Below are 10770 nucleotides of genomic sequence, written 5' to 3' on the forward strand. Positions count from 1 at the left end.
AATGGGTTACTTTTAATCCGGGCCCACAAGCCAACAACGTTCAAACTAAAAAATTACACATTTAAAAAAAAATGCTCGTTAAGGAACGTTTAAAACATTACCTAAGGAGGAAAAAACACCTTGCAAACACAAAATGAGGGACCAAACCTAAACATGATGACATTATTGTTACAATAGTCCAAAAACGAACACATTGCGGCCAAAATACACCCCCACAAATGTACGCTAATTGATTGTGTAATCCTGACATTAGCAGCTATGATTTCCACCTGCGTTCGGTTTTGTGCTATCCAAAAAAACTGCTTTCCAAACACATACCAAGCCGGTTTTCAATCCAACACTAATTGAGTTTCTGACAAGCCGTGATTAATCGATGCAACATCGTGGAGTGCCGGGACGGAGGAGAAGGCCATCGCCACTGTGGTCGAGTTATCCAGCCCCTAAGCTGTGCGAGCATTTTGAAGGGAAAGAGGATCATCCAGTGACGTATGAGTTGGTACGAACACATTTGACGTTCGCATTTGTTAATGTATGTACGCCCCAAAAACGCCTCGCCACGCCACCCCCGTCAACGCCCAAAAACGGCCTGTTCTGTCAATCACATTTGACATGTCACTTCCTGTACGCTATTTGACGAACGAGACAAAAAAAACTCGCAATCTGCCGTACGCACATGCGCAGTGTAACACCGACACATGCGCGGTTACTCAACATCGGAACGCAACGAGTGTACTGCCTCTAACGAACGGCTCTGAATCAGGGCCCTTGTTTTGTATGAAGATGTCATTTTCTGTGACATGATGATGGAATGGAAATGCTTGACTGTGTAGAGGCTGCTGTATTGTAATGTGCAGATAACTGAGCTGACACTGTAGCAGGTCTCTGAGTAGTCAAGGTCTTGGGACTGTTGTTAGGCTGTTTGACTGTGCAGGGACTGTTGTCTTGACATGTGCTCGTGGCTGTACTGACAGTGTGAAATTCCTGTGTAGTCAATGGCGGTACTCCTATTGCTGAGCTGCCATGGTTAGACTGTATAGAAACTCTTGTGCTGTCATATGCGGGTGGCTATACTGACAGTGTGAAATTCCTGTGTAGTCAATGGCGGTACTCCTATTACTGAGCTTACACGGTTAGACTGTATAGAAACTCTTGTACTATCATATGCAGATAGCTCTGGCTGGCAGTGTAACAGATCTGTGAGTCGGTATGTGTCCCACTTGCTGATAGAAACTGTTGCTGACAAAGTCAGATATATGCATCACACGCTGGGAGCACGATGTTTTACTGTACTGCCCCGCACTGTGTCTGACAAATTTGGAGCAGCCAGCATAACCAATACTCTATCTTCCAATAATCCAGTCAGATGTGATCTGAAGAACTGAGTTTATTATTTGATAGAGGAACTTGCGCAGATGTACACAGATCGATGCTTATAAATAAGTGTGCACGTGTGTGTGATGAGATGATAAGTGATGATAAGTAATGATAAGTGATGGTAAAACTGAAAACAAACAACGAAAAACAATTACTATATGTACATGGGAATGCAAGGCACACATATACATAACATGGGATATGCAAACAACATGAAACATACAGTATGCAAAGTACAGGCTGCAATGTCACATAGTACAGCTGACATGCATTACTGACTAAGCAGATCTACAATATGATGGCACAGTTGAAGCTTAGAACTCACCATCGGATGCTGTACCAGGTTGAGCATATGTAATGATGACTGTCTGGGACCATGTGAGAAAGAAAATGGCTGCTTACAGCTCTTTAGCCCAAAATGCATTGCTAGACTGCTATGGAATGTTAAGAAGGACAAAATAGATCAGATTTAAGATGCTACTGTCCTGACCACTAGGTGGGGCTGCTAATGTGAATTAGTGTAACATAACAAATCCTATGCTGAAGGCATGACATTAAATATAATTATCATTCCACAAAAACAAATTTTAAAATATATTTTTTTCAGTTTATTTTGTGTGTGTCAGCTACGCTATTATTGTTTGCTGACTCTGCAGGTGGTCCATCCGCACTCTGCAGGGGTGCTTTGTTGTCCATAAAGGGGTGCTGTGTTGTTCATCAAGGGGCTGCTGCCAGGTTGGGAATTACTTTTCTAATGAAGTGGAATCTAGATGGGATTTGGTAGCGGCGACACAGGACCTAAATTAACTATCTAAAATCCACTGCATTATTTGTGGATATTGCATGCACATCTAATACCAGCATAAATGTTATAGCATCAGTGATCCACTATGCAACTGGGTGACTGCTGTCATACTTGCTCCCCCTTGTAAAGGATTGTTTAACAGTCAATTGTTTTTTTTTAAGTACTACTAGTAGTCTTCCTGGTCCCCTTCTGGGATGGAAATCCACTCCCAGCAGCAGCAGGCATAGCACTCAAGGATTATTCTGGGGTAAGGACTGATGTGAATGATTTAAATATTTTTTGTCTTCTGTTTTGGTGCTACCAGCCTAGGCTATGATGCTCTTCCCCTTATATGCACCTCCTTCGCTTCTATGTAAAGAGCATGAACTGAGCCTAGAGAGGCAGCACACACATGCACATGGACAGACATCTACACTATGAACCCTTTTTATTTGGCTATTATGCAATAACAACTGGTAAAATGTAGGAGTTATCAATTCTTTAAACAATTTCAAAAGTCACTATATTTATAACCCTTTCTCTATAAGCCAGCAACATGACATTGGAGTGGAAATCACGTTCTGTCAGGTGTTTCTTTAAAGAGATTTCTTACAAATGTTATTTGCTAAAGTACATAAACAATTATATGCCTGAATTTGGCTTGTCCTTGTGGGCGGGATGTACTAAGGATACGCTATGTGGTACATCCCGTCTGTCTTCGGGTACATACTGCAGTTCATTACTGCGGTATGTACCAAGAATAACTCAAAGGACAACTCTCCCGATAAGAATTGCCCTTTGCGATGGATCCAGACAGAGGGACTTCCCGGTTAAACACCCAGAAGTCCCTCTGGCGTACTTCTGTGCATGCACAGAAGGCCGCGGGGGGTGATGGGAGGGAGCCGATTGGATCCCTCCCAAGGGGGTGCGCCCCGACAAAAAGCCCATAGGCTTCTATTGGGTAACGCCACCTGAGGATGGCATTACCCACCGGGACGAAGCTTAGTACATATGGGGAATGTGGTAAAACCCCCGAAAACTGCATTTTTGGGGGTTTTACTGCATTTTCACTGTTAATACATCCCACCCTGTGTCTCCACTTATGTATACACAGTAGCCTGCCCCTGGCCTTTCTTTTCTTTTCCTTCTTTTCCTTGATTGCCTTTGTCTTTTGATTTGATACCTCCAGTAACCAGTAGGTTCCTAAGGGTTCTATTTATTAACATTATTTTTACTAAAATAAAGTGAAAAGGGTGTTTTCACACCCTTTTCACATTATTTTAGTTTCACCTAAAGTTACTATAGGGCAATTGGAGTAGAATTCGTAAAATTCTACTCCAACCCCTAAGTCTCACTTATTTTTAGTAAGCAGATCGGATTTACCACAATTGTAATGGAAAATGTGATCTGACCAAAGTTACTAAAAATAAATTGTAAAAAAATACTGGGGAAAGCCCTGTGATAATAATGCCACCTGGAGGTGGTGTTATCAAGGGTCTCCCCAGGTTACCGGACTCCTGCCCTGCTCTAACGGGGAGAGCAGAGCCCAGAGCCGGCCCCAGTAATCAGCTGTGTGGTCTAAACAGACCACACGCTGATACAGTGTAAAAAAAAGTAAAAAAAATTAACTTACCTGACTCCAGGGACCAGTGGTCGGGGCTCCGGTGATGTCCTCCCTCCGGTCAGCTGGTCTCCCATGCTGCACTGCGTCCCAGTCATCAGGTGATCGGGTCCCAGTGCAGTATGGGACATCATCTGACCGGAGGATATGGAAGACATCACCGGAGCCCGGATCATGCAGCTAAGTGTAATTGAGGGAGAGGGGGGTCGCCGGGGGGGTTCCGCGGTCGTGGGGGGCAGGGCTTAATGATGGGGGTGGAGTGTAGCGCCGGGGGGGTAGCAGCGGCGGCCGGTCAGCGCATGCGCGGGACACTAGACACGGTATTTAAAAAAAAAAATACCGTGACTAGTGTGCGGATGGGATTCGCAGGGACAGAGCTTTCTCGCAAGCTCTGTTCCTGCAAGGGATTTGTAGCAATTCAGCCGGTATTATCACACTACAATCTGCATTACAAATGCGGATTGTAGTAAATAGAGCCCTAGGTGTTTTCTTTGGGTTCTGTAACCTGAGATCACCATAGCATTCAAATCCTCAGAAACATTGGGCGGGATGTACTAAAGGGGGAAATGCGGTGGAGTTCAGGTGATGTTAACCAATAGAATCCTATGGGCTTCATTCCGGCACGCTCCTACTGAGAGGGATCCGATTGGATACGTCCCATCACCCCCCCGCGGCGACGCCATTTTCCCCGTGACCTGCCCATGCTCAGTAGACTTTGGGCACAGACTAGTGCCCAGAGTCTACTGCTGCGCTCAGTGCGCTGCTGGCCACCGGCCATAATGTTGATGTGTTATTTCACACAACAGATGAGTGTAATGATATCTTTTTGAAACAGCGAGTATTTCACAATTTAGAGGAGCTTGTATCTGATAGGTATCACCATCAATAGATAACGTTACCTTCGCAGCATTCCCCCGATCCCTCACAGAGTCCCCCACAGCTCGCTCATTTACAGAAAGACTCACACCGCAAAGGACAGCTCTTTTTGGAAGAGCTGTCCTTTTTCGGCTTTAATTGCAAATCTACATGCATACAGCATTAATAAACGCTGCGCATGCAGTAAGTGGCGGGATGTATCGCATTTAAAATTAGATGCTTGATACATCCTGCTCAGAAGAGTGGCATCCATTGCTATACAGGTATTTGCCCCTTTGTAGAACTATAACTGAACACAAAGAGCTACTAATTTAAGTGCAAACTATACAATCCTATTATGCCCCCGTCTTTCTATGCTTTACTCCTGTAGATAAGCAATATTTGGCATTATTGTTCTGTTTAATGAACGCCACCCAAAACTGAATTCTCAATTTTGGTTGATATTAAAATGTATTTTAAGTATCTTTGCATTGCAGGTTGGATTTCATAGATGATATAGGGCTCTATTTACTACAATTCGCATATTGAATGCAGATTGTAGTGTGATATTAACGACTGAATTTGCATTGTGAATTCAGGCAATATCACAGGGATTTACTACAAATCCCTTGCAGGGACAGAGCTTGCGATAAAGCTCTGTCCCTCCGAATCCCCTTCGGAGCCTTATCACGGTATTTTCGCAACAAATACAGTGACTAAGTGCCCGCGCATGCGCCGACAGGCTGCCGCTGCTACCCCCCGGCACTAAGCCCCGCCCCCTGGTGCTAAGCCCCACCCCCCGCGACCCCCCCTCCCTTAATCATACTTACCTGCATGATCCGGGCCTCCGGTGATGTTCTCCATGCCTCCGGTCAGGTGATCTCCCATACTGCACTGGGACCCGATCACCTGATGACCGGGCAGCAGTGCACTATGGGAGACCAGCTGACCGGAGGGGAGTCATCACCGGACACCCGATCACCGGTCCCTGGAGTCAGGTAAGTACATTTTTTTTTACTATTTTTTTTTTCTTTTTTTTACAGTAATCAGCTTGCGGTCTGTTTAAACCACATAGCTGATTACTGGGACTGACTCCCGCCTCTGCTCTCCCCATTAGAGTAGGCCAGGAGTCCGGTAACCAGGGTAGACCCTGGATAACGCCACCTCCAGGTGGCTTTCCCCGATATTTTTTCACATTTTATTTTTAGTAACTCTGGTCGGATCACATTTCCCATTACAGTTATGGGAAATGCGATCTGCTTTACTAAAAATAAGTGATACTTAGGGGTTGGAGTACAATTTTAAAAATTTTACAAATTCTACTCCAATTGCCCTGTAATAACTATAGGTGATACTAAAATAATGTGAAAAGGGTGTGAAAACACCCTTTTTCACTTTATTTTAGTCAAAATAATATTAATAAATAGAGCCCATAGTAGTAAACAGAGGACAGTAATTCAGAATCAGTCAGAATAAATTGAAAAATACATGAAACAGTACTTAAGGAATGTTCTGAATACATTAAAGTGAATACTCCCATATAAGGCCAGCAGTGGTGTAATTAACCTATCTTTAGAAATACCAGAAAAATTCTGATCTATAGTAATTTTATTAATCTCTTATAGTATACCAGGAACACTGTAGTTAGGAATTAAATTGTGCATTAGTAAAAGCAGCAAACAGTAGATACAGTACTGTATGTATTTGACAATATGTTTTTTACTATTATTTAGAAAATGTCCATAAATACTTTACTGATCTTCACAGATAGTGGAGTTTTTGTGTTTTTTTCTATCTTTTTTATTAGATTTTACAAAATAGTACAATAAACATAACATTCTTTAATACATGCACTGAACACTTTTGTAAAAAGCAATGTAATAGGGTATGTACAGTGCTCTAGAAGTTATTAAAATTTGCCCAATATCGCAATGTAATATTTTAATACATCACATGGAAGTATCAAAAATCGCATGCAGGGACATAGCTTGCGATAAATCTCTGTCCCTGCCCTGCGAATCCATATCACATACTTTTCACTGTATTTTCCGCAAAAAATACAGTGAGTATGTTTCCACACAAGCACCGCCAGCTGCCGATACCCCTCCGCAACCCGCGGCCGCTCCCCCCCTCCACCGTGGCTGCCCCCACGACCCCCCCTAGCTTACAATTACCTGCCTGGTGATTGGTCCTACGGTGTGATCCTCTGGGGCTCCGGTCAGCTGGGCAGCTGACCAGGTCACAGTGCAGGAGCCAGGATAGCAGCGAACGGAGCCTCAGGGACCTTCCCGGAGACCCGATCACCGGTCCCTAGAAGCAAGTAAATGTTTGAGGGGATTTTTTTATCTATTTTTTTTTTAAGTGATCAGCTTGTGGTTTATTCAGACCACAAAGCTGCTCACAGGGGCTGACTCCCAGCTCTGCTCTGCCTGTCAGAGCATAGCAGAAGTCGGGGAACTGGATGAAAGCCCCAACAATACCAGCTCCAGGTGGCGTTATTATCACAGGGCTTTCCCTGGTATTTTTTCACATGTTATTTTTAGTAAATCTGAGCACATCACATTTCCCATTACAAGTATGGGAATGCGATCTGTTTACTACAAGTATGTGAATTTAAGGGATCGGGGTAGTTTTTTTTTACGAAAACTACTCCAATTGCCCTTTAATAAATTTGTGATACTAAAATAATGTGAAAAGGGTGTGAAAACACTAAAAATAATGTAAATAAGTATGCCCCTAAGTGTGTACCCTTAGTTGCTCCAATGTTAGAAGTGTCCCAGCCTCCTAAATAAATACAATACTGAGAAATTGGTGCACTCTGTGGTACTTGTGATATCTTAGGTATATGCAAAATGTAAATATGTTCCACTCATCAGTATAGAGTATAAGTCAATAATGAAGATCCAATGTCTAGTATTAAGTGGTCATATTGTAATGACAATGTCCTGATGATGAGGACATATGTGCGGTAAGTCTGTACCAATATTCCATTTGAAAAGATTTGATAATCTGTAGGAAGGATATTCTAAAAGTTATTATTGCTGCTTTTAGTAAAAGTTATTATTGCTGCTTTTAGTGTTCAATGGTTCAAATTGCTGCAAATGATGTGTTTGCAGGTGTTGCTATTGTAAAGTTATATAGGCGCACACCAGCTCGATGACTCAAACTATGAACAGCCCAGTTATGTAACCAATGGTGTTGGTTTATTGAAAGATAGCAGGTACAGCTGTACTCACTGTTACATGTACACTGTTGATAGAGCAGAGCTTGAGCAGAGTGGGGTTCTATATAGCTCACCAGCTGGTGAGTATATGCTGCAAGTGGGTAGTGGTGCAGGGATGCTGTAACAGCATTAAAAGCAGGTATTAACCAGGTATTTTATTGGAGCTAAGTAGGAGACTTCTGTCTCCCACCACCGTAATCAGCTCAGTGGCCATCTTGGGACAAGGCATGAAGCCTCTATGGAGAGCAGGAAGACTGGAGTCTGTGTAGTAACTTAATCCTTTTTCAACAGATACCCATTTGTGTTATACTATATTCACCTTAGATTAATTCTCCTCATGAGACCTTTATCCTCGTACGCTGCCTACTGGGCTATCCACATGTCATGTGCTGACATCTTCCCATGCATGATAGAATAAACATGTTGTTCAACACTTAAACCTATGGTTCCCATAGTTTATCTACATCATCAGGATTAAGACTGTCACCTGGATTAATAGTAATTCCCGACAGTCTCTCATGCTTACGTTACATTTCTATTGTGAGCTTCCATGTGGCATAGTTTGAACTCTGAACCTCTAAGTTTTATGAAGCTCATTGTGGATGCCAAGAAAGGAAAAGCGTGAGGGCGCTAATCAACAGGTAATAGATTTAATAGTATATAAACATGACATGTAATGATCACATCATCACTAAAAGATCGGGAGACATCACACAATAAAATTATAATAAAAAATGAAAAATAATAAATAAAAATAAATATAAAAATAAGAATAAAAAATACCTAAATAATGACTAAAATGGTAAATATACAGAGTAAGGATCTGAACTACCTAATACATAGACACAAAGATCAGTATGCACCATGCAGAATAGATATAATGTTAAATAGCATGCATAGTGTGTAGGCTCCTATAGAGCATAATTCAATACTGCTTAGCAACATAGAAACAGGGGAAAAACTGATGAATACAGTTGTCACAATTGTGACTCCATCCCGAGAGAAGAATAAGCTTTATATTTGTTTGGAAAAACTCTGTATTAAGTAGCTCTACTCCCAAAAAAATAGTCAGTGTCGTAAAGTCTCCTATTTTGCTGATGAACAGCAGTTCCACTGTAAAATAGAAGAAAAAAAGACTGTGTATACGTCCAGTTGAAACACTGTTTATAGTGAGGCTATGGAGTCTCAAGATGGGTTTCCGATAATAGTTTTTGACAACATGCATGTTTGGTGGGTATTTTTTATATATATATATCCCACTCTATTTTCAACCACAGTGGTATCCCTTATGTCAAACGCGATGCTGCATGGCAGGTGCACAAGCCAGCAGTATTGTTACCATTCGCCGTTTCTTTTTCAAATGCAGCATGAGACCTTTATCCTCATAGACTGCCTACTGGGCTATCCACATGTCATGTGCTGACATCTTCCCATGCATGATAGAATAAACATGTTGTTCAACACTTAAACCTATGGTTCCCATAGATTTATCTACATCATCAGGATTAAGACTGTCACCTGGATTAATAGTAATTCCCGACAGTCTCTCATGCTTACGTTACATTTCCATTGTGAGCTTCCATGTGGCATAGTTTGAACTCTGAACCTCTAAGTTTTATGAAGCTCATTGTGGATGCAGCTATTCTGAACATGCTGTATGCTGAGTCACTCTATAGGCCTCACTGTTTGTTTTCACATGCAGTGTTCTATGGTACTTGTAGTGCCTGGGCCAATATCCTGTTTGTGTATACCACTATTTGTGGTATACACAAGATGGTTATTGTAGACACCACCTAAAACAGCATATGAAGTGGTATAGACAAGATGGTTATTGTAGACACCACCTAAAACAGCATATGAAGTGGTATATACAAGATGGTTATTGTTAGAGATGAGCGGGTTCGGTTCTCAGATAACCGAACCCACCCGAATTTAGCATATCCGAGTCGAATCCAAGCAGGCTCGGAGGTTCCCCCTTACTCGGTTCTCGAACCCGGGGCAAAACCATAGAGACGTAAATCTCGCGGTTCGCGAGCTTTTGTCTCTATGATCAATGTAGTATATAAGGGACCACGCGACGGATGCCATTTCCACTCCGGCTGTGTAAAGTGAACAGGGAGGGTGGGTAGTGTAGGGCTGGCAGAGGTGCTGGTGCTATCTGTTGTGTCCTGGACTGGTGACTGCTGATCCATTCTGGTCTCTGGTCACGGTGCTGTCACTGTCATTGTGCTGTCTGCTGATCCATTCTGGTCTCTGGTCACGGTGCTGTCACTAATCACTATCACTGTTCTGTCTGTGCTGATCCATTCTGGTCTCTGGTCATGATGCTGTCACTGTCACTGTGCTGTCTGGTGTCCATCTGGGCTGTCTGCTGTGTCCTGGGCTTGTGCTGTGTCCATTTCTGGGCCCAAGTTCTGGACTCCAAAAAAAAAAAAAAAAAAAAAAAAAATCAAAGTGTCTTTTTATATTTTTCTGTGTGTGCATGCGTGTTAGGCTCACTTAACCACAGTAGCACACAAGAGCCAGCCAGCCACGCACGTTGCACTTGCCCTTGTGCTGCCCGACTCCAGTTGTTCTTAAAAAAAAAACAATAAAAGTGTCACTGTCTTATATATATATTTCTTCTGTGTGTGCGTGGGTGTTAGGCTTAACCACAGTAGCGCACAAGATCAAGCGACTACAGTCGTGTTCAATAAAAAAAAAACAATACAAGTGTCACTGTCTTATATATTTTTTTCTTCTGTGTGTCCGTGGGTGTTAGGCTTAACCACATTAGCGCACAAGATCAAGCGACTACAGTCGTGTTCAATCAAAGAAAAAAACAATACAAGCGTCACTGACATATATTTTTTTCTTCTGTGTGTGCGTGGGTGTTACCACAGTAGCGCACAAGATCAAGCGACTACAGTCGTG

This window comes from Taudactylus pleione, unplaced genomic scaffold (genome assembly GCF_031769625.1).
Source record: "Taudactylus pleione unplaced genomic scaffold, aTauple2 ptg000582l, whole genome shotgun sequence".
Lineage (NCBI taxonomy): Eukaryota > Metazoa > Chordata > Amphibia > Anura > Myobatrachidae > Taudactylus > Taudactylus pleione.